The sequence below is a fragment of the Carettochelys insculpta genome, chromosome 30 (assembly GCF_033958435.1).
Source record: "Carettochelys insculpta isolate YL-2023 chromosome 30, ASM3395843v1, whole genome shotgun sequence".
Classification (NCBI taxonomy): Eukaryota; Metazoa; Chordata; order Testudines; family Carettochelyidae; genus Carettochelys; species Carettochelys insculpta.
Window position 1 is genome coordinate 6,856,320 of NC_134166.1, and position 19,447 is coordinate 6,875,766.

A 19,447-nucleotide genomic window follows, 5' to 3' on the forward strand; every position below is an offset into this window, starting at 1 on the left:
TGGTGCCTCAGTTTCCCCCTCTGTAAAATGGGCACAGCAGCCGTTCTTTCTCTAATTTTTTCCTTCCATGGGTGGAATACATTTTGTTATGTGCACCAAGAAATATGGGGATGTGCACCACCAGTAGAAACACACACTGCCAGCTGTGGGCACTGTGCTAATCAGCTGGATGGCACGTGAATCTCTCCTAGGTGGCTGCCCAAGCGCTCAGCTTACAGGGAATGCTCTTCAGCAGCCCTGCTCTGCCTCTCCGCGGCCTGACCACCTTATAAAGACAGTGGCTATGTCTTTTCTGCACCTGACGGCTTTACCGACAGACATGCAATGTCGACATAGGCAGTGATGTGCTCAGGCCCTATAATGCAGGCATTGAAACCCGCCCCCCCCCCACACACAAACACAGGGTTAACAAGAGTCTTCAAGCTCAGTTTCCTCCCCTGGCTGTCCCAGGACAGTGTGTGGTAAGGCTGATTTGTTATCCCAGTCAGCTGGGCCTTGTTTTTGATGGAAGGTAGTGACAGCTACAGGGGAAGGTGCCAGGACTCTGGGAGGATTGGGTTTCTCTCACTCTGCGAACGACACAATAGGATAGCTGGAGGACAGGAGACAGGCCCTGGGAAAGGGCCCAGGCTCCAGGCATGCTGCCCTGGGGGGTCACGGCCCTGGCACTGGAGCAGGAGGGCCAAGCATTCAAGCCCAGGCAGGCAAAGATTGGGGTGGGTTTTGTTTGGAGTTTCGCTGTGGGGAGCCCACTGCCTGACAGAAGAGTGGCCGGCAGAGGAGCCCAGGCTGGGGCAAAGTGCAGTGATGACTATTAGAGTCGGGTGAGATGCTGGTTGTATGGAACATCAGCCTGCTAGGGGTGAGACTTTAGAGAGACCTGGCTTGCAGACAGTCACAAGTGGAGACAGAACCCTGGGCTGGCCTGGCTGGCTGCTCAGGGTGCTATGCTATGCCCAGCCGCCAGGGGGTGTATCAACAGTGAATCCGCTCAACACAGGGCCATATAAAGTACCATACGGACAGATGATGCCCCTTATCCTTCACTGAAATGCAACCTCCTCTGGGGAGGAGTGTTTGAGCTGAGCAGTGCTTGGCAGCAGGACAAAGCTCTGTCAGAAGCTGACTGAGGGCAGGGTAGAATGAGAGGAGCTGGACTGAGGCAAAATTAGAGGTTGTTTAAATCAAATGCATTTCAGATGCCAAGCTCAGACTGAGGGGGTTGGACTGTCAGTGCAGGAAGCCGCAGAATCCTTCAGGGCTCGGTATTATCTGGAAGAGCGGGATGCTGGGGAGGCGGGCAGTTGTGACGTTGCTCAAAGAGGGGCAGAGTTAAGGGTGTGGGGTGCTGCACAGCTTACCACCAGATTTCCTGCTTTTCAGAGGTTTGGGTGCCTATAAACTCAGCATCCTGGAAGGACACAGGGCAGCAAGGGGCAGCCTGACCTCTGCATTAAGGAATCCTTTAGGCAAAGAATTTTGGGGTCTCCTTTCAGAGTGGTGGGGAACAGGAGACAGGGAAGGAAGATGGAAGGCAGCTTAGCTGCTCATGTCTTGGCCCCTGCCTTGGCATGTTCCCTGTTAGGGTGACCAGATGGCCTAATTTTATAGCAACAGTCCCAGTATTTGGGGCTTTGTCTTACATACGTGCAAGCGCCTATTGCCTGGCCCCCTGCCCCAGTTTTTCACACTTCCTGTGTGGTCAGGGTAGGCCCAGCCTGTCACTTCTGATTCAGTGTTGGGTCTGTCCCCAGCTTCTGCCCAGGCAGACCAGCAGAGGGTGCTGCAAGTCAGGCTAAGGGAGAGTGCTGGCTGGCTCAGGGGTCTCTGAGATACGGTTTTCACCTGTTGGTCACTCAGACCAGTTCAGCCTGTCCCATCGCTGCTCCTTGGCTCCTGGGAAATGGTTTGCTGGGCTCACCCCCTTTCCTGCTGGATCCACCGCAGGCAGGGCTAAGAGAAGGAAACTGGGAGCCAGGACTCCTGGGTTCTCTTCCCAGGGTAACCCAAGGGCTGCTTATTTTTCTGTGACTCAGTGGACTGACCTGGCCCAAGGGCCCCTCATAACCCTAGGACGGAAAAGAGTCTCAGTGCATTCACCCCGGCAAATTGCTGGTACAGCAATGGGCAGCTGCAGTGTCCAGACTAGGCCAGGCTGCGACAGTAATGAAAAACCCATGCTCCAGGGGATCGAGAGTATGTCCCCAAAGCCACAGACACAGTGCATGATACTACTTACTGCCAGGCTTCATGCTCCTGTTCACACCGTCCCACGTGCTGGGCCTGCCTGCAGTCCTTAGAACCACCGGCACAAAGAGGCTGCAGGGAAGCTGGTATTTTCCCCAGCCGTTGCAACCGGCCTGCAGTGAGGGCATCATGCTCCTGTGTAAGGCTGGCATAGTCCTTGCTCTTGGAGCACGGTGCCCATTTGGTTTCAGATCGACTGCGCAGTTGCCTGGGGAGTCATTGGGCCTCACTTGCTGGGAAGCAGGGGCAGGGAGAGGTGCTGCCTTGCTAAGCAGACCCAGGAAAGAGTTTGCCTGGTACCTGCCCAGCTGGGCACACGTATGGGGCAGCTCAGAAGATGGCAAGGCAGAGCAGCCAGAGTGTAGCTTGCAGAAGGGCAGGCATGTAGCTCTGTTCTGGGCCTCAGGGGCCTGAGGGATGCTCCAGGTGGCTGTGTCAGCTTTACACCACTGCTCAGGTTTGCAGGGGCTTGGATGCTTAAGCAGACCACAGCATGCCCATGATTGCACCCTAGCACACGAATGTGAAGATAGCAATTCAGCCGTGGTAGGAGCTGCGGTGACTGGGCTCAGGGGAGAGGCCCTGTGAAGGGTCTCAAAGTCTTTTCAATCCACGAACCACATTTGAATAGCAGTATTATCTCTTGGGCACCTCTCCACCCATTGGCCACCTGCCACTGGGGGACAGGCCCCTTTGAGAAGAGAACCCGTTCACCTGGGACTAGTGGATGGCCTCCTGATGGAGGATGTTGGGTCTCTTGAAAGACCCAGGCCGTAACTGAGAACAGGAGCAGGAAAGAACAGCCAGGAGCTGATGAGGGCTGCTGGAGCCTGGAGAGAGACCTAGCCTGCAGCTGCTGGGGAACAGACCTAACCCAGAAAGCTGTTGGCAGAGCTCTTGATGGAGACAGCTCTGGCAAGGAGATGCCTGATTCCAAGTGCGGAGAACCAATACAGGCTGAGCCCACGAATGGAGGGACCCAGGGAGTGGAAGCCCAGGATGAAGGGTTTGGGGGAAGCGCAGAAAGAATCCCAGAGTACCCTCAGAGTTGGCCCCTTGGAATAGGGGCACAGGAGTGGGAGAAGAGGGATTATGAATGCTCAGTAGACAGCCTGGAACTGAGCCATGGATGACAGCACCATCCTAACCTGCCTTATGCTGGCTGGGGACGGGGTGGTGAACTGGCTTCCTGAAGGTCAAACCCGGCTGGGAAGGCTTGAATTACACTCTGAGAGATGCTGAGTCTTGGTCTGATCTGTGATGGAGAAGGTGTGACACTCAGTTGGCTTGGTGGACGTAGGGGAAACTGAGGCAGACATTGACTGGACTGCTGCAGCAAGTCACAGCAAGGTGCCCGGTAGGGTGAGCCTTCTCACTGGCCATCACAAGACCCCACTTCCCACCCCATTGGGTTTTTTTGGAGACACTTATTTGGGCTCCTCCTGAGCCCCTCATAATGCATTTATTCTACAAGCCCCTGGGAGACAGGGCCGGGCTGTTGTCCCCACCGTACAGACAAGGAACCAGCCCCAGAGAGTCATTCCCAGCACAGGAGGATGGCTACGTGGCTAAAAATAGCACTGTTGCCACAGCAGCACAGGCCACGTACCACCCTGCCTGACCTCCTGGGTATGTATTCCGGCAGCTAGCCCAAGCCAATCCGCTATCTTTAAGTGCTTGCACCAACAGAGACCAGCACATGTCTGTCTGCCCGAGCTGGGAATTACATGACCCAGCCACTGTGTCGATGCACTCTGAGACTGCCCCAAGGGATCTTTGATGGGGAGGGAGCAGGTACTGAACCAGCATCTCTACCTCCCAGAGCCCAGCCTAGGGCTCTAACCATTGGACCATGCTTCCTTTCCAAGAACCTGTCTCCTCTTCCGTTCACTCCAACAGCCAGGAAACACTTTCCACCTAGGAATGATCAGACATTTCAATCAGTGCTAAGGGGCAGCTGCCCTGGAAGTCTTCCAGAGGAGAAAAGAACACGTCCATCACCAGAATGGGTAACTGATGCTGCAAATACTGGCATGCCATGAAATCATGGGAAAATCTCTGTCAATAACATTTAAAACAGCCAGTTCATCCCCCTGGCTCAGCTCATAGTGTGTCTTCAGGAAGGAACTTTTCCAAGGCATGTTGACTGCCACCGCGGCGTTTTGGTTTCAGTTGGGTTGCACTGCCCTGGCGCAATAACGAAAAAATGTGTTGTGATCTGGGGCAGTGATGGGCAACCTCAGCTGGTGAGTGGGCTGCATGAGTGACCCTTCATCTCAGTGGGTTGCAAGTTTGTGGTAACCAAGACGGTCTCCTGGGAGAGGGTAGTTTTGCTAATTGCTCTTCATCATCATCATCATCATCATCATCAATAACTGTGGGCTCGGCGCCCATTGGGGTTTGATGCCTCTCTCACTATTTCTGTCCATCTTTCCCTATCCAGCGCAGAGTGGCTTAGTTTCTGTAGATGAGCTCTGCACCAATCTACTACATCATTTATTCATTCTCTGTGGGGTCTGCCTCTCCTATTCGAACCATCCATTATGCTGCATACTAGGGTCTTGATTTTTCGTTCGTCATTCATTCTGCACGTATGTCCAAATAGTTGTAGCTTCCGTTTTATAACCTTCTGCAGCAGGTTCTCTTTTGGCTGTATCTTCTGATATAATTCCTCATTGGTGACCTTCTGCATCCATCCTATTCTCAGAATCTTTCTATCACAACTCCTTTTGAAGGCCAATATTTCTCTTTTCAAATCTTTCGTTATCACCCATGTCTCACATCCGTACAACATGCTGCTGAATGCACATGCTTTCATGGGCAGGACCTGCTGACTGAACCGTCACAGCACTTTGATTGGCTGCACAGGGAGCACATGGCTCTCACAGTGTTGTGTGCTATCAGCCCACGCCTCAGTTGCAAGGCGTAAGGGAAGATGACGGGAGAGTTTTTCCCATCAACCTCCCACTGTGGGGACAGCAGGAAAAATTGATTTTGATATGCCGATTCCAGCTGTGCAATTCAGGGAGCTGGGGAGTGGAAGCCGAGGGTGAAGGGTTCCAGGGAAGAGCAGAAAGAATCCCAGAGAACCCCAGCAGTGTTGAGAGTAGTGTCTGTTAAATTGATTGTTGTAGAGAACATGACCTATGAAGAAAGGCTGAAAGAATCGGGCTTGTTCAGTTTGGAAAAGAGAAGATTGAGGGGGGACATGATAGCAGTTTTCAGGTATCTAAAAGAGTTTCATAAGGAGGAGGGAGAAAACTTGTTCTTCTTGGCCTCTGAGGGTAGAACAAGAGGCAATGGGCTTAAACTGCAGCAAGGGAGGTTTAAGTTGGACATTAGGAAAAAGTTCCTAACTGTCAGGGTGGTCAAACACTGGAATCAATTGCCTGGGGAGGTTGTGGAATCTCCATCTCTGGAGATATTTAAGAACAGGTTAGATAAATGTCTATCAGGGATGGTCTAGACAGTACTTGGTCCTGCCATGAGGGCAGGGGGCTGGACTCGATGACCTCTCAAGGTCCCTTCCAGTCCTAGTATTCTATGATTTTTCCCCATAGTATAGGCCTGGCCTCTGTGTTCTCTTCTTCCAGTCTAAACAAACCCAATTATTTCAAGCTTCTGTCATAGATCTTGTTTTCTAGACCTTTAACCTTGCACGCTCAGCAGAACATGAACCTACAGTGAGGCTACTGTTGAAGCTGGGATGTCTAAACACGGGGAGCAGTACCCCTGTGATTTTACCTGTGTGTTTGGCATTGGTCTGGCCACTGCTAGAATCCTGTGTGCCATTCTGGTGCCCACAATTCAAGAAGGTGGTGGATAAATTGGAGTGAGGTCAGAGAAGAGCCACAAGAATGATTACACCTTTATGGGGAGAGATTCAAAGAGCTCACTGTATTGGTAACCTCACAAGGTCCCTACCAGTCCTATGGTTCTCTTGAGCTTAACAAAGAGACAGTTAAAGAGGGATCAGGAAAGTCTGGAACTGTGGTCCTCCACCAGGTGTATGTGATCAGTGTGTCTCAGCCTGAGGGGCAGCACACAGGGTTCACTGTAACTTTTTCCATCCATGTGTAGAGTAAATTTTGTTGGGTGCACCAAGGTATATGCATATGTGCACCATCAATAGGAACACACACCACCAGAAGTAGGTGGGAATTTCTCCTGAGTGGCTACCCAAGCACTCAGTTTACAGGGAATGTGGGTCACAACACAGGACAGGTTTATCAGGGTGTGACTTTTAGGTCCAGGGCCAGCACTGGGGATTGGCAACTCAGACAACTACTTGGAGTTCCAAACTGCACAGGCTCAGACAAGGCTCCCAAGGGAAAACCAGGCGCAAGTCTCATACTGAACTGTATGGACAATATATTCCAGTTGGTTAATTTTATAATGATGTGCTTGAAATGGAGCAAGGCCCCAAGGTGTCAGTAACAGTGTGGTTCTGACACGTCTGTATTTTCAGGTCTGATTTTGGAAGCGTGTAGCATTTAATGATATGAAACTTGGGATCTGCAAGACAAATTGATTCCGGAATGGGGTACAGGAGTTTAGAAAGATTGAAAAACCCTGGCCTAGAAGCATCAACGTGAGGGACAGACATTTAAGATTGGGCCCTTCAGCGCGGCAGGGAAAGGTCTAGCACAAGCCACGCCGCAGAAGCTCAACAATTCAGAGTGCAAATAAGACGTACGCTTTTAACAAGAAAGGTAACTGACCACTGGAACAATTTCGCGGGGGTCCCAGTGGGCCATTTTTAAATCGAGATAGGATAGTTTTTTCTGTAAGAGCTGCTCTAAGAGTTATTTTGGAGCAATTCTCTGGCAGTGGCAGAGGGCGGGGTGAGGGGGGTTTTCAGACTAGATCCCAATGGTCCCATCTGGCCTTGGAATCTCTGGATCACTCCCAGCTCTGCCACTGACCAGCTGAGAGACTTGGTCATGTCACTTTCCCTCAACGGTCCAGTTTCCCCCTCACTTATTGCCTGTCATGCCTATTCAGGCTGAGGCAGCAATTTGGGCCAGGGTCTGTCTCTCATTCTGTCTCTGTGCAAGGCCTGGCAGAACCAGCCTCAGTCCGGGCTTTGGAGGGTCAGCACAGTAATTATACAGCATTAATGGGCCACCTCCCTGCAAGCCCTGGCTGGGCTCCAACTCTGCTTTGTGTTCTGACTCATGACAAATAAAAAGGTGAAGCTGTATGTTTCCTGTTGGGGGAGGGGCCCTTCTTCCCACCCCTACTGGTCCCCACTGAATGGGCCAGATAGCAATAGGACCCAGTGTATAGAGCACTGGACCAGCTCTCAGCACAGCTGGGTTCTGTTCCCAGCTCTGACACTGGGCTGTCAGGTGCTCTTGGGCAAGTCACTTTCTCTGCCTTGGTTTCCCCATCTGTAAAATGGGGGTGAGGCTACTGACCTCCTTTGTAAAGCCCTTGGAGCTCTGCTGCTCCAGAGAGAGCTGGGAGGCATCACAGCAGCACACGTGCACAAAGTGGGTCATCAGCACCTCCCTTAACCCCTGGGATCTGCCCGTGCTCGGCTGCAAACCTAGATTTCCTGCAGGCCGAGTGTCCCCTCCCGCCTGCTGCGGAGGTGGCGCTTGCAGTAGCACAGACTGCAGTCTCCTGTCATCTTGGAGCTGCTGGTTTTTAATTTAGTTTCCACCTGTGAATTTCAGGCTGAAGAAAAATGCTGGTGAAGCTCCCCAGTGCCTGCCAGCCTCTGCTTCTCCAGCTGGACAGCAATCCCCTTAACACTGCCCTCTCCCAGTGCACCTCGGCGGTCCCTGGAGAGATGCCTTTTAGGAGAGGGGAAATCGCTGGCTCATTGGCCTCTTTTCTGAAGCGGCTAATTAGAGCTAATTGTGGTGGAGTCATTAATTGGATTGGGACCTACTAAACTCACTCCGGACAGATCACTGACCTGCTGTTACTGGTGGGTCCTTGGAGGTGAGCTGAGCACCCAAGAGGTAAAAGTCTCCTCCCCATCTTATTTGTATTCACAATAGCAACCAGGGGCACCAGCCAGGGCACAGCACCCACTTAGCCAGAGACTGCCCCTGCCCCCAGAGAGCTCACAATCAAAACAGACAAAGGAGGGGAGGTGGAGAAGTGTTTTGCCCAAGGTCATCCAGTGAGTCAGTAGCAGAGCTCAGGTTTTCCAGCTCCTCTGCCTTGGCCCCAATTGCTACACCATACTGTTCCCTGCCTAGTCTCCCAGGGACGTCCTTAGTGTTTATGGGACGTTACACAGTACTATTAAACTGGTGCACTTATAGGTGATGGCAGCCCTGGGGAGGGGGGACAGAAATTATGATTTTTTTACTGATGTGATTTTTTTAGCCTTCAGCAACACACTAAAGAAATAATTATAAAGCAAATTTTAAGCTGTCCTGTTGATTAACAGTTAATTCAGAAACTCGCAGTAGATGCTGCGGCTGGCAAATGCATGTTCACTGGCTTCATTACCACTCGAGTGTCTCTTTCACAGGTTTCCTGTGCTGCTAATAGGGGTGACAAGGTTTTTCACTTGTTCCTCTCGGGGGAGAAGCAGAGCCCCAGATCTGGGAGAGGAAGAGACGGACGACCAGACATTCAGACCCAGGAGTGTCCCCAAATTTTTGGGTGCCTACACGGCTGTGTGTTCTGCATATGGGTAAAGCTGGCCCTGTATTCTCCCCAGACGTCTTCCCCTGTGCCACCCTCCCAGGCACACTGCAGCTCCTAGACAAGGACCTGGCCAGTGGCAGAATATCATTCCATCAAACACATTATTGCAGCCAGTGGTTTATCTGCATCCTCAGAGACTATGAGAAGGCTAATGCCAGATCCAGAGAAGCTGAGATGGGGCCCTCCTGGGAGACATGTCAATGCCATGCTTCAGGGTTTAGGAAGGAATCTGACCTCTCCTCATAACACTCCATGGCTGGAGGGAGGAGGAGTTTTTTGCCTTCCTCTAGATTGGAAGCTCTTTGGGAGCAAACACTGTATTTTTGCTGTTTGTGCAGCACAGAGTCCATGGGGCTCCTATCTGCTCTGGTAATACATATAAGAAAGTATCAGGTACTGACCACTATCAAAGCCAAGGATTTCAGTTTAAGGGACCGAGGATCTGCTCTAGTAAGGCTGATCATAGTCTTTTCACCTTCCATCAGATATAGGATTCTTCTTCACTTCCAGTCCCATTGTGGGACATTGTTGGGAGTGACAGAAGAGCACCCTGGGTTCCACCCCAGAGGCAGCTGCGTTTTGCCTACCCATGGAATGCAGCAGCAAGACTGTAGATATAGACTTTGGAAGCCTTTAGAAAGATGCTTCGTACAGGGCAAGTCTCTTAGTACTTTCTTTGATTCTACACATTTTTGCCACAGCTCTGAATATCCTTTTAAGTTTGAACTCAAGACCAGGCAGCTCAGCCACTGCTCCTCGCTCAGTATTGGCTCCTATTCCGGGTTACTCTGATCCTGGGTTTGGTTACGGCATTGTGTCCCCTTCGCAAGCACCCTATAATTAGCAGTTCAGCAAGTTAGAGCAACCTCAGGGCTGTTCTAATTTCCACTCCACTCCTCATACTCTGGAGGAGGCAGAGAATAGAACACTCCAGCCATACCCCATATCCTGCCCCACACTGGGAGCAGGGTGAGTGCAGAGTGTAAAGAGGTCTGAGTGTAGTTTAAAATCCATCTCTTTTCCTTAGCTGGGGTTATTATGTCCCAAACACCATCAGGACTAAATAGGCAGATGAGGAAATAGTAAAATAATAATAATAAATAATAATAATAATTAATGCAATGAATAGCATCACTAACCCTTCCTTCCATATTCTGAGTTAAGCCAGTGCCTAAGGTAGGACCTGCCAGATCTGTGGTGCTTACCTGAAAACCCAGGTCAGACCCTGTAAGCAGTGAGGGGCATCCTAAGCCTTACCCAGCCTCAGGCCCGGCCCCCTGCCCCCACCAGCAACCTCAAGGCAGGCTGGGTGGGTGGAGGGTGGTGTCAGAGGCAGTGAGGTTCCATGACTGCAGCATGACCCAGAGCAGGCAGGGCTGTCATCTGCAGCTCCAGAGCCTTGGGTGGCTCTTTGGGTGCCCCCTTGCCATCCAGCAGTGCAGCAGGGCTCAGGCTGCTCCCAGAAGCAGCCGGCTGCTGACACACCTCTGCATACCCCGGCGGGTTGGAGAGGCAGCTCCGTGTGCTGCTCCAGCCCCCTGGCACCATCCTCCCAGCATCCATCGGTGTGGAGTTGGCCAATGGGAGCTGGGGGTATGGTGCTTGTGAACACAGGCAGCACACAGCCGCCCCACTCCCCACAAGGGGCATGCAGAGACATGCCAGCAGCCAGCTGAGGAGGGTGGAGCCACAGCCTGCAGCCAGTGTGTCTTAGCCCTGCCATGCTGCTGGGCAGGAGCTAGCATCAGGCACCTTCTCTTGTACCCCAATGCTCTGCCCCAGCCCCCTTCTGCACCCAAACTCCCTCCTACACCGCATACCCCCTCCTGCACCCCCATCCCCTACCCCAGCCCACCCCTGCACCCCACACCCCCTCCTCCACCCCAATTCTCTGCCCCAGCCCCCTCCTGCACCCAAACTCCCTCCCACACCCCCCTGCACCCCAATCCTCTGCCCCAGCCCCCTCCTGCACCCAAACTCCCTCCTACACCCTATACCCCCCTGCACCCCATCCCCTGCCCCAACCCACCCCTGCACCCCACCCCCTCCTCCACCCCAATCCTCTGCCCCAGCCCTCCTGCACCCCACACCTTCTCCTGCACCCCAGTCCTCTGCTTCAGCCCACTCCTGCACCAAACCACTTTTACACGCCCAAGGGTGACACGCAATTCATCCCCCCGCCCGGGGACGGGTCGCTCGCTAATACCTTGGCACCGTCACACTGGGCTGTGAAAGGACATGGGGGGGGGGGAGAGGGAGATGCGGTTTATTCCCCTCCCCCCATCCCCTTTGCTCTGCGTGAGGGTTTAACAAGCTGCCAGCCGCCGACCCGGGTGCCTGGGGAAGCGGCTCTGCGGGCGCTGCAGGGGCGGGACTGTGAGCCGGGCTGTGAGCGAGCCGGGGCTGCATGTGCGCGCCCGCCCCGCAATGTTATGTAAGCGGCGCTCGCTCGGGGCCGGCCGGGGCGTGGCTGGTTCCTCCCGGGCCCGGCCGCTCGCCTGTTACTCGCGCTGCCCTCGGCCGGCCTCGCCCACGTGAGCGCCTGGAGGCCGCCGCCCTCCGTAACGCAGCCCGGCTCGGGGCTTGCTTTGGAAACGCCCCAGGGCTTAGGCGGGCAGCCCCGCCTTCCGCAGGGGGCCCTCCCGGCGCTCTGGGCCGCTCTCCCCCGCGGGAGGGAGGCCGGGACTGGAGACTGAGGCAGGAAGCGGGAGGGGAGCGCTGGCTCTGGGGAGGAGCGTGGGGGGGGTGATACAGGCAGCCCCAGCCAGAGGCGCTGGACAGGATTTTGGGGGGTGCTGAGGTGCACAGGTACCTGTTACCCGCGTCTGCGCCCCTCACCCCCACCCCACCTCACCCCAGGGCTGGGGCCAGGGTCCCACATGTGAGGCGCAGACGTGGAGCCTCAGGGCTGGAACTGGCCCCTGGTTGGGACCCGGGCCTGAGTAGTGTGTGAGGGGGTACAGCCTAGTGGGGCACAGGGGGCTCAGCGGCGGGCTGGTGGCAGGGCTGAGTGAGGAACCAGCAGTTGGCAGTGGGCCCAAGCAGGGGACGGGTAACAGAGGCTGCAGGCCACAGGGACAGGAATCCAGCAGCCAGGCCCTTGGGTAGGCGGGGCATGGAGTTGGGGTTCCCAATGCCTGTGGGTGGTGCCACCCCCCTGTACCCCTTCTTCCCTCACCTCTGGCCCAAGCCAAAGCTGTGAAGGAAGGCCAAGTGGCCCAGCATGAAGACGTAACCGGAAGGACTCTTTAGGCAAAGGTGGGCTGGCAGCTGGGAGAAACATTGGACCCTTCTGGGGCTCTTGGCTTTTGATTCCTGCTCTGGCAGGGGTCTTTGTCTAACACCCCTTGTGGCACCTCTGGGGCCTTGATCAGCATTGCCTCTAATGTTTTCCATCCATGGGTGGAATAAATTTTATGTGCACTGAAGCATGTGCTAATGTGCACCACCAGGAGAAGCACAAGCACTCTGCTAATCAGAACACTAGGACTGGAAGGGATCTCCAGAGGCCATTGAGTCCAGTCCCCTGCCCCAATGGCAGGACCAAGTACTGTCTAAACCATCCCTGATAGATGTCTATCTAACCTGTTCGTAAATATCTCATCAGCTGGGCAGCACCCGAATCTCTCCTGGGGGGGGCCACCCAAGCGGTCAGCTTACAGGGAACGCTCTTCCTGATTCCATTGCTCTGTGCAGTGGGTGCAAAGCCATTACCAGCCTGATGTACTTGGTGTAAAGGTGTCAGGTGAGAGGAAATTGGGGAGCTAACTGGTGCTTGCATGTGGAGGGGGGCAGGGAGGGCCAACCAGAGGAGGGCATGTGGAGGGACCCCATTAGCAATTAAAATTTTGACGGGGGACAGGTGGGCCGTGCGTCCCTTGAGAGCCACCACCAGTGCTATCACCAGCCCTGGCACTTGGTGGTGTCTGGAAAGAAGTGGGGGTTTCCTGTAATTTTTCTTTGATCACGGTAGGCTCTGCTGACCAGCAGCTCAATCTCTGATGAGCGGTGCTACTTGCAACTGCTGGAGTCCTGAGGCACAAGCGCCCCCCAAACTTACCTGCAGCAAATTCCATTAAACTGTGGTCAGGGCAGGGGAGCCATAATTCAGGCTTGATGATCAGAGAGGCTGAACTCGGCAGAGGCCAGCTGAAGTAAAGAGGAAGCAGCCAGTGCTTATGTGCTGGTGCAGTGGTTAGAGTATTAGTGCAGTTGTTCAGAGCCTTGGTTACAAGTCCCTGCTCTGCCACAGGCTGCCTGGGTGTCCTTGGGCAAGTCACTGCACCACTCCGTGCCTCAGTTTCTCCACGTGCCCACTGGGGATAATAGCACTGCCCTGCAGGCTGTGATAAGGATATACCTTAATGATTGTGAAGGGCTCAGCTACTATAGTGATGAGGCCAGATAAGAATCTAAGACAGGAAGAGCCAGCAAGATCAAGTCCTAAGAACTAAGGGACATGGCTCAGTCAGGGCTCCTGGGTTCCATGGGTCTTGGGAAGCTGCTCAGTCCTGCCCTGCTTCCTCTCCAGATTTAGTGCCATGGAAGCTGAGTGAGTAAAGAGAGCAGGACTGGCCTGGCGAGGTTCAGTGCCTCAGTTTCTCCATTTTGTAAATGGCCAGAGTGGTACTCACTGGTGAGAGGCTGAGGTGTCATTGCCGGTCATAAACGCCTCTGAGCAGACTTCCACTTTGTGTCTCTCCTTCCCACACACCCCCAGAAGTAGGGGGCTGTGACCCACTTTCCCTCTAATTTTTCCATCCATGTGCAGAATAAATTTTATGTGCACCAAGGCATATGTGGATGTGCACCACCACTAGAAACACACCCTGCTGTCGGTAGGTGCTGTGGGAGCTCCACTAATCAGCTGGGCAGCACCTGAATCTCTTCTGGGTGACCACCCAAGTGCTCGGCTTACAGGGAATGCTGGCTGTGACTAGGCCTGCAAGGACCCCATCCCTATGGTAATGTCTGGAGGTGGGCGTGATTGCCTCACTCGTTGGATTTGCAGGGCACAGGAGCCACGTTGTTTCCTGAATATTTTTCCAGGGCATTTGATGTTGTTGGGGATCAGCCAGTTTGCTGCAGAATTCAGCTCCCACACGCTGCTGGGAGAGCCCTCGTGTGATGGCCATTGGCCCAGTCCACTCCGGCTAAGGGTGTGCAAAAGGCCACCAGATCAGAAGGGGATGGGCGGCTGTGCACCCGTGCCAATGACCAGGTGCAGCTCGCAGAGGGACTCAAAGGCTGTGAGCTGAATCGGAACCAGCAGCCCCCCTAGAGACATCCAGGCTTTGCACCCCATTGCCAGCCACCCGCTCAGAAAGGAGCCAGCTGCCCTCATGCAGCATCCCAGCTGGCTGGCAGCCAGCAACCTGGCTCTGTATTTATTTATTTACGCCTGTGGTGACTAACCACCTTGTTCCCAGCTGGCAGGGAGGGGCTGAGGCAACAGAGCTGGGAGAACGCTATGTCCTCTTCTCAGATTTTTGATTAAACTCGCAACAGCCCCTTATGTAATAGACTCGAGGCAGAAGCTTGTTTGCACGTTTCCAGCACTGCTCACTTGGTGCAGCTTTTCCTGGCTGGGTCTCAGAGCCTTCTACCCACTCTGGAGCCTGCCTGTCTGTCTGTGCTGGAGGCTGAATATTATTGGTAATGCCTTGGGCTCTTTTCTTTACAGACAGCAGCGGGGGGACACGACATGATAAGTTTGTCCCTCTAGCCAGGAAGGCAGGGGAGGGGTAAAGCCAAGAAGCAAGTATTGACCCGACAGGAATCACTGGTGTTGTGAGCTGCTCCAGTTCTCATGCGGCTGGCTTTGACATGGAACTGTGTAATAATACAGATTGAACCTCTCTAGTTTGGCACTCAGGTCTGGGAACATCCATAATCCAGCATGATTTTAGTTAGCCAGATGTCCACTTATGATGGATGTGGCCAAGCTTCCCACAATCCAGTAAAGTTTGTTTCCAGCCACCAGTCCTGGCTCTCAGTGTTCTGTGCTGTTATTCAGTTGTAATTTACCCCAAATGTCTTCTAAGAGCCCAGTCAGCAGTGGAACTGTTAGTAATGCTGCTAGACAATATTGACCTCCTGTGGTCCTGCAGATTCTCTGGTTCAGCACGGGTCAAGTCCTGAAGGTGCAGGACTAGCAAGGTTCAACCTGTACTCAGCACCTCTAGAGCATGTTGTCCAGGTATGTTTTCATGCAGGCATCAGTGTGATACCTACCCTGGCATCAGTTGGTAGCTCAGTGCCAGGGTCTAGCTGTTGATCAGTCTTTCATCACTTGCATGAACTTCAGTGGCCTTGCTGCACATTTGGTTATTTGCACGAGTGAGCTTTTTGCCCAGTCCTGGGGAGAATGATGGGCATGGATGTCAGGTAACCCGCAGGAAAGGAATTTGTTCAAAACTGACAAATCACATTTTTAAAAACAGAATCTGCTCCCTAGCTGCCAAAGTCCTAATTTCATGTAAATCTCTAGTAATTTTTTTAGAAGACGGTTGCCCTAGAAAAATGCATGACAGAGCCAGAGCCTTTCCTAACAAATCATTCCCAGAATGCCCTGGATTCTGAAGCATCCTGAAAGCAAAATACTAAGTATATATTTATCGTTTTGCCCAGCATTCAAAATACGGCCACCTCTGGAATGGAATGAGGATTCTGTGTAACAGCAACACAGTACAGTTATTACTCTCCCACCAGTGGCATGAAAGCACCTCTGGAGTGGAAGGGGACAGCCAGCCATGTACCTATGCACATCATGACAGTTTGGGCTGTGAAGTAAAGAAAAATCCCATATTCCTGCATTGGGAATTTAATAAGGCAGAATGTAACCCTGCACAGGGAGATTTAACCAGGGGATTCAAGGCCAACAGCCCTCCCTTTTCTAAAAGGGTGTCAGCATCTTAATGGACAAATTATCTTGAACTCTGAGATGAACTGCAAATGGTTTGCAAAGAGGCATTTTGTCTCTCTTGCTCTTTCTAGCCTCACTGCAGGCCTGTGTTAGTCATTTCTAGTCCAAGGTTTGGAAATGGGTGCACAGACATTGCTTTAGATTTGCCTTCAATCTGTTTTGTGTTCAAGCATCCATGTTATAAGGAAAAAAATCCCAGGGTTTATACTCCTCTAAGTAACAAGCTGTACCCCTCTTCTACCCCCAATTGCATCATGAGCTGCAGAAGCCATTGGGGTTACACTTCCTTTGGCTTTCTAGACATGAGTGGGAGCACTGGTGACATGAGATCATGAGCAGTCACAGCACCTGCCAGCGAGTTTTCCAAGTGGAGGCTGCTGAAGAATCATTGTTCTGCCATGAAGGAATGGCGGCGTTACCCAGAGAGATGAAGCTGAGTTTGCACAGTGGAAGAAATTGAGGGAGTCAACTCAGCCAGAGTCTGCATGGGCAAGATGCTCAAGAGAAAGACATAAGCATGGTCAGATACCACAGTGATAGGAATAGTATAAAAGTTACCTAAGGGTGTGTCTGATGATGGATAAATAGACAGAAGAGTGTGAACGTGACCGGAGGTGAGGTGTGAGAGAGGCATCAAATTAGATGGGAAAGTCTTTTTCATCTGCTATTTTTCTTTTGTTTTTATTCTGTTTTGTTTTCAGGGATGTCTTGCAGCAAACAGAAGAATGGGGTATGATCCACATTTTAACCTCATTCCTACTAGCTTTTACTTTTTTGAGTGGTTGGGGTTCTTTTTCATGTACACCCATGTCCTAAGGACCAAAATCAGACCCTGGTCTGTGCTAGTATTAACCCCATCTTAGAGTCTTTCATCATTCTCTTTTAAGATAATCCAGCTTGCTTTCAGCACTGATGTGGTTGGCTCCCATTTGCATTACACTTAATTTGGAAGGAAAGGCGAGCTGGTCAATGTCACTTTTTGTTTGCAGGCAGATACAATGCTAGGTTCTAATGTGCTTTCTCAAAGTTGGCTTGGGAAGCATGGATGAACCCTGCTGTCATTGGATAAGTCATAGTGACATTTCTCTTCGTGTTCCGTTTTGTAGCCATCTCTCTCACACACACCTTTTTTTGTTGGTTTCAATAAGTAAATTTGTTGGGGATCCTGAATGAGGCTGATGCTGTCTCTGTAATGCTATATGTGTTGAATACACATTGCGGACTATGTGAATCACGTACGGAGCAGAAAAATCAGGGAACAAATTCTGTTCCAAAGAGGCTGCATGCATGCTATTCCAAGCCACAGAAATCTACTTATTCCCAGAATACTCAGACTTCCCAACATCATGCTTAGGCACATATTTCAGTATATACATCTCCAATAAGGGCTTCTGTCTACAGTGCAGCAAGAAAGAACAACTATTTTCCTATGAGATTTGTTCTTTAATGAAAGATATTTGCAAAACACAGATGAATCAGTGTTCACTATTTCAAAAAAGGTGCTTATGCCTCTCAAAACCAGGACTACATTATTTCAAAATAACTCCTGTTTGTTTCAAAATAACAGGTCGTTTAATGTGTCCTCACAACCCGTTATTTCGAAATAACCCCTCTAGTGTAGCCCAGGGGTAAGGCACTGTAAACTGACAGAGATGCAGTACTATGGGATTCTGATGACTCTTAATCATTCATGTTTCAGCCACAACAGACTTCTCCACTCAGAACTGGGGCCTTCTGTCAGGCATCTTCTGCTTCCCAGTTCTTGAAGAAAGGGAGCTCTGGTTTTCAGAGGAATGAGACTGGGTGGAAGAAGACCTGGGTTTTATTCTCAGCACTGCCTCTGACTCACTGCGAGATGAGATGCATGTCACTTCCTGTCTCTTTGGCTCACTCTCCCTGTGGAAAGTGAGAGCAGAGTAATTGATTACAAATTACTGGATGGGAACATTAAGTTCAATCCAGAGATAGCACATCTTGTTCCAACAAGTCTGTTCCATCTCCCTTCCAAGGCAGGATCTCTCCCTCCAATGTGCTTTAGGCCAGCTCAGTAAGTGTTGATCCTCCCAGCCTGCAGAGAGGGGAACAGACTGGCAGTGACAGATCATAGGTTACCTTCCCGTTATGTGCGCAACCACCTGACACTGATGTCAGCAGCAAGGAACATAGATTAATAGACCTCTGCCAGCCCACAGCAAGTAACTGCACAAAAGCACTTATTTTGCTGACGCTTCTGCCCCATCCCAGTGCCATAAACAAGCTGGCTACATGCCTCTGCATGCAGTCACAGTGACAATGGAGGTCATGAGTACGCACACAGCAGAAAGGCTTGTTATGCCCATGAGGGCCTTATTTCAGTAAAGCATTTAAGCATGTGCGTTAATTTTAACCCCCCTCTGAAGTCAAGGGGACTTAAGTGTGCCCTTAAGAGCTTTGATGTTTAGAGACAAACAGCTGCTCAGGGCGTTAAGGGCTCCAGGCTTTGCATCCTGTATTCCGACTGACCCATTAACAGGACAATAAGGTCTGCAGTGCCCAGCCCCTGGCGCAGCTGGAAGCTAGCGCTGCAAGTGGGACAGTTTTGGGCTTCTGACCAGCACCCACTTTTACCACCCAACCTCAGCAGGATGTATAAGAGAAGTCATTTAAAACACCATTGGACCAAAGTGACTTTGGAGAGCGTCATCTGGTGGCAAACAGACTGGGCTGCCTGTCTTGGGCACAGGCAGCTTCGCTAGCCACTTGGCAGAGACATAGGGAGTTGCAGGGCAGGTCAACTAACCTTCCCTGCCGTCATCTCTTTTGGGCTCTTATTTTCCTCTATTGTCCACCTCTTTTCTTCCGCTCAGGCTTCCTGTCCCTGTTGCTCTCCCCAGTAGTTTTGTGTGTACCTACCCCCAGCATTTCCCACCCCAGTTGTCTGTCTTTCCTGCCACATCCCCTTGCCTATCCACTTACTGCGTTTCCACAGCCATAGCTTCCTCCTATCCCTCCTGCGGATTGCAGCCCCCTCCCCTCTCCTGTCTCTGCATACCTGCTAGCCCTCTCTTCTCTGTGCCCCCCCCAGCTGCTTCCTCTTCTGAGTTCCTCCTCTCCCCCCTAGACCCTTGAGGTCTTCCAGCCCCTTCCTCTCTTCTCCCTTAGTCCCTATGGTCTCCTGTGTCCCACTGGCCTCTACAGGTCCCCCACCACTCACCCTTCTCTGTCCCACTGCCCTCTGTGGGACCCCCCTACCATGCCCCTTCCTCTTCCCCACTGTCCTCTAGGCGACCCCTATAACTCCCCCTTCTTTGCCCCATTGCCCTATACGGGACTCCTACCACGGCCTCCCCTCTGCCCCATTGCCCCCTATGGGACCTCACCACGACCCACCATGCCCAGCCCCCTCCCATGCGGCAGGCTAAATCAAGGGTCATGTCCTTCCGCCCGCCTCGTCCCACCCCCGGCTCTTGCGTCTAGCTCCCGCAGCCACATGTTGGGGCGTGGCCTCGAGCCCCACCCTCCCAGCCAATCGCTTCGGCGCTGCTCTGCCATTGGGCAGCCAGGGAACAGCCGGGCCCCAATTAGGGGAAGGGGGCGTGGCTGTGTGGGCTCGGGAGCCAATGG